Source organism: Ceratotherium simum, chromosome 5 (assembly GCF_057802395.1).
Source record: "Ceratotherium simum simum isolate JZ-2026a chromosome 5, ASM5780239v1, whole genome shotgun sequence".
In the NCBI taxonomy this organism is placed as follows: Eukaryota; Metazoa; Chordata; class Mammalia; order Perissodactyla; family Rhinocerotidae; genus Ceratotherium; species Ceratotherium simum.
Window position 1 is genome coordinate 66,065,685 of NC_141904.1, and position 6,000 is coordinate 66,071,684.

Sequence of the window (6,000 nt, forward strand, 5' to 3'; positions counted from 1 at the left end):
GAAGGATCAACCCTGGGATAGGTAAATGTTCATATGTCATGTTTCTCTCTGTGTTGCATCAGCCTTCCCCACTGGTCATGAGGACCAGAGCTGAGGTTTAAGCAAAGGGTCTGGCAGATTGAAGGTGCCCATAGCCAACACACATAATGAAGGACATCTAACATGGAAAAATTCGTTTATAAAAAAGATGTTGGCAAAAAAAGATGTTGGAAGATCTGAAAAATGACATGGTGAGACAACCCAGGGATTAGTAAAAGTGGAAGTATCTACCGTCCTTAGGGCTGAGGGACAAGGTGGGCAGGTGCTTGTTATCAGAATCCAGGAACCACCCTAGCTGGAGGTGGGAGCACGAAGGAGATGATTTCTGAAGGAGAGAGAGAGAGAAAGAAGCACCCTGACGTCTCCCTTTCTCCTGTTTTCTCTCTTGTCAGTGCCTGACATGGGATAATGTAGTTAGACGCCAGTTGGCAAGAGAGCCTGGAGAATGTAGAGGGCAGAAGCAGGTCCCTGCAACGCAGAGCAGAGCAGAGGAAGAGTGGTGAATAGGGACTTGTGTGGTACCCCAGTTAAGTTACCTGGTAGTGACAAGGTAAGTCCTACTGAACAGGGAACCCATGGAAACTCCAGCTTCTCTAGCTCCCAACTTAAATGTGAGAACCACTAAGCTAATAAGTCAAGGAATAGAGCTATTATCTGTTATAATAATAATTATTTTAGAGCCAACCAAGTTCTGCTTTATGTGTCAGATTAGACCCAATGACATCAAAGATTTTTATCATCCTGTGATTTACCTTCAAGATTCTATGAGTTGAAGAAAATTTTATCCTTGAAAGACTAAATGAGATTTTAAAAGCCAATTTGTATATTCATCCATGGTGGATAATTTTAAAACCGAGATGCAATCACTATTTTGAGAAGAGATCATTCAAAGAAACTAAATACTAGTAGAAAGAAAAGGTCTTATTATATTTATTATTAAGAAAAGAATTCCAATTTTAGCTGCAAGTAGAATATTTCTTGCATTTAATGATTATGTAGCAATTGGCTAAGGAGAGACAAGAGGATATTTTTATTTGTGATGAGAGTGGCTTTACTTAAATCAAAACCAAAAGGATAATAGTAATGATTCACTGAGTATTTCCTATGTATCAAAAGCTGTGCTAATTGCTCTAGAGCAGAGTTTCTCCACACATACACTATTGACACTGTAATGAGGGCTGTCTCGTGCACTGTAAAATGTTTAGCACAATCCTTGGCCTCTATCCACTTGATGGACCCTTCCCCTAGTTGTGAATCAAATATGTCTCCAGACATTACAAAATGTCCACCCTGGAGGGAAAACCGCCCCTGGTCGAGGACCACTGCTCTAGAGGCATTAACCTGTTCTTATGCCCAGGCCACAAATAAGGAAAATGAGGCTTACAGGGGGTAAATTATGTGCGCAACCTCATGCAGACAGTGAGTGGAGCAATCAGGATTCAAATCCAGATCCAACTCTAAACCTGCTACTTAATCTCAACATGGAGGTTTCTTCTCTTGTTTTACTCCTTCCTTCTGATTTTCTGAGAAGTATTGGAGGATGATTTTTTTAATTTGGAGAAAAATATCAGGAAAAGCAGCAGTTATTTTTGGATTTGAATCTACAATGAGAGATTAACTGGATTTCTGATGAGATGGTGGTTTTATGCTGCTTAGTTCACAGAAATTTGGAATGTAAGAAGCGTCAGAGCTCATCTGTTCCCGAAAATGCTATTGTAGACATGCAAACCCTTAAAAGCAGCATCTGACAGCACTTGGTTCATTTCAGGGGAAGAGAGGGACGTGCTGAAAAGCCTCCCTATTTTTGTGTGCTGTGATTCTGACTGAAGCTCCTTTCTCTCTAATGTTGTGCCACTGCAGTCAATGATCAATTTCTACTTCATGTAGCCAAGGTCAGGTGTGTGGGAATAACAGGCTCTCTACCAACACCATGTAGGAATGATTTATTGCTTTTCCAGAAGAGGATTCTTGACATTTTGAAAATGTAATGTAGTGCAAGAGTAATTAAGCCAAAGGTAGACTGCTGAACAATTGATTAGCATTGTCAGAGAAACATGATTATCTTAGATGCTTCAAGACCTGATTTCTGCAGCTATGAATTAAAGGTTAGTAATTAAATTTATGGGCCACGGCCACCGTCTCCAGGTGGCATTTCACATGGGAGTATTTGTGTTTTGAGAGGACAGGCAAATAAAGCAAACAGCAGTCGCCTCTTTACTAACAGCTTTTGGTTAAAATGTCTCTTCAGAGACAAAAGAAAAATAATATTGAGTCAATCTGATCTATAAATCAAGTTATTGCTTATTATATCCAATAATGTTTTTAACAAGCAAGTTCTAGTTACCTTTCAAATAACCAAATCAAAGAGAGAGAGGTAAGTTTAATAAAAGGTATTCATACCCATCAGACTAATCTACTAGTGTGAGGGAATATTTAGTTATGAGTCATCTCTTGTTTTCTCCATCCAGCCAGGCAGCTCCTTTCTGAAAACTGTCCCTTCCTCATTCTCATCCTTCCATCCACATACTTACGGAAGCAGATATATCACAAAACATGACTTCTCTCCTCTGGCCATATTGATGGGTCCAGGGGTAGATACATAACCCAAACTAAGGCAATCAGAATCCTTCCCTGGGGAATTTTTTTCCATTCAATGATTTTTAGTATATTCACAGAGTGTACAACCATCACCATAATCAATTTTAGAACATTTTTATCATCCAGAAAGAAACCCCATGCCCATTAGGAGTCATTCCCCATTCTTCCTTTTCCTCCACATCCAGGCCTAGGCAATTGCCATTCTACTTTCTGTCTCTATAGATTTGCCTATTCTGGACATTTCATAAAAATGTAACCATACAATATATGGTCTTTTGTGACTACTTTCTTTCACTTAGCATAATGTTTTTGACATTCATCCATGACATAGCTTATATCAGTATTTATTCATTTTTATGGCTGAATAACACCCCACTGTATGAATATACCATATCTTGTTTATCCATTCATCAGTTGATGGACATTTGGATTGTTTCCACTTTGGGGCTATTATGAGTAATGCTGCCTGCTATGAACATTCGTGTATAAGTTTTTGTGTAAGTTTTGTTTTTATTTGTCTTGGGTATACACCTAATGAGTAGAATTGGTGGGTCATATGTTTCGAGGAACTGTCAAACTGTTTTCCAAAGTGGCTACACCATTTTACACTCCCATCAGCAACGAATGAGGGTTCTAATTTATCCACATCCTCACCAACACTTATTATTGTCCATCTTTTTTTATTTCAGCCATCCTAGCGGGTGTGAAGTGGTTTCTTATTATGGCATTGATGTGCATTTGCCTAGTAACTGATGATAGCGAACATCTTTTCATGTGCTTACTGGCCATTTGTATATCCTTTAGGGATAAACGTCTACTTAAATCCTTTCCCCATTTTTTGATTGGGTCTTTCTATTATTCAAGTTGGAAGAGTTATTTATATATTCTTAATAGAAGTCTCTTATCAGATATATAATTTGCAAATATTTTCTCTCATTCATTAGGCTGTCTTTTCACCTTCTTTCAGCAGAAAAGTTTAAGTTTTGATTTAGTCCAATTTATCTTTTTTTTTTTTTTTTGAGGAAGATTGGCCCTGAGCTAACATGTGTGCCAATCTTCCTCTATTTTGTATGTGGGATGCGGCCACAGAATGGCTTCAGGAGCAGTGGGTAGGTCCATGCTTGGGATCCAAACCCATGAACCCCAGGCTGCCTAAGCAGAGCGTGCGAACTTAACCACGCCACTGGGCTGGGTCCTATTTTTTTCTTTTGTTGCTTGTGCTTTTAGTGTCTCATGAGGAAACCATTGCCTAACTCAAGATATACTCATATACTCATGTACTTTCTTCTAAGAGTTTCATAGTTTTAGCTCTTCCATTTAAGTCTATGATCCATTTTGAGTTAATTTTTGTGTTTGGTGTGTTGTAGGGGTCCAAATCCTTTGTTTTTTTTATTTGTGTGTCCCAGTACCATTTGTTGAAAAGACTACTTTTCTCCCATCAAATTATTTTGGCACCTATGTAGAAAGTCAACTGACTATAAACGTAAGGGTTTGTTTCTGGATTCTGAATTCTATTCCATTGATCTATATGCCTACCTTATTGATGCCAGTACCACATTTTCTTGATTATTGTAACTTTGTAGTAGGTTTTGAAATCAGGAAGTGTAGTCCTCTGATTTTCTTCTCCTATTTCAAGATTGTTTTGGCTATACTGGGTCAGTTGCATTTCCTTATGAATTTTATGACGAGCTGGTCAATTTCTGCAACAATGGTGTCTGGGATTTTGACAGGGATTGTGTTAAATCTGTAGATCCGCTTTGGGACTATTGCCATCTTTACAAATACTAAGTCTTCAGATCTATGAAGATTTGGAGGAAGATGGGATGTCTTTCCATTTATTTAGCTCTTTTTAAACTACTTTCTGTAATACTTTGTAGTTTTCAGAGGACAAGTTTGTGCATCTTTTGTTAAATTTATTCCTAAGTATTTTATTCTTTTTCATGCTATTGTAAATTGCATCTTGGGGATTTAAAATAAGGATTAAGCAATCCTAGCCTCAGTTTGTCTAGTCTCTTTGAATGGCAGAAATGTAAATCTAGCTAATGTTAGTGACCATTTTTTGCTTTGTGGTAGAAATACAAAAAGCCATAACAAGCAGACACAGAAGTGAGAGATGGAGAAGACTCCCAGGACTTCTTTTGGTTTTGGAGGCTCTGATGTTAGGTCCATTTTTAGGCCAGATGCATCTCTATCCTTTATGACAATCCTTTGCTTTTGCTTGAACGACTTCCAGTGTGATTTTGCTGTGCCCAACTAAAATTCCCAGCTAACACACTATTAGCGTGCAGAAAACAGAACCTGCTCTTGTTGTTAGGAAAGAAATGGGTTGCTTCAGTGTCACTTCCATCTCTCAGCTCTCAGTTAATCACTCATTTTTATCTCAAGTGAAATCAACAACATAATATTTTAATGGTCATCATCTATCCCATGAAATTACCCATCCACATTAAGCTTTTTGGCACTCTTATCATGTTAAACTACCCAAATTATAATAGAAGTGCCTAAGCTATGAGAACTGGCACTAGATTTATAGAATCAAGCAGAGGGCTTAATGTATACCTCTGTTGGGCAGATAGTTCACCAAAATGTGATAGTTGTTGGAAATTAGCAACATAAAGTGAAACTGTTTTAGAAATCTTTTAGCAAAGTCACAAGCCTAAACCCCCTGCTGCTATTTGGGTTCTAGACCAATAATTCTTAAACCTGCTTTTGATACATGCTTGTCACCAATTATCTCAAAGGATATTATGAAATTTTCAAAATACATCTAGGTTCAATTTAATCATTTTAATATACATTTATAATGTATAGATAATACTTTGGGAGTATGTCATGTAAGTCCTTCCTCCTGCCATTGTGAATCATATAACCAGAAAGATAGCATTCCAGCCAATGGATTTTATAAAAGTTCAAAAAAGCCCAGATCTGGGGCTGGCCTGGTGGCATAGTGCACACTCCACTTTGGTGGCCTGGGGTTCGCAGGTTCGGATCCTGGGCAGAGACCTACACAGAGCTCATCAAGCCATGCTGTGGTGGTGTCCCACATACAAAATAGAGGGAGATTGGCAGAGATGTTAGCCCTTTAAACCACTAAACCATATCTTTGATATGATAATCCAACTTCTATAAAATTATTCTAAGAAAATTATCAAAGATGTGCAGTGAGGATGTTCAATACTGCATTACCAATAATAGCATTAAATGTAAAGACAGACTAAAGGTACAATAGAGATTACATACATTGATTTTAGTCCATTCACACGATGGAATATTAAAGAGCCATTAAGAGTAATGTTTTAGGACTTTTAATGACATGGAAAAGTTTTCTCAATACAGTAGGTAGAAAAAGGTACTGTTATATAA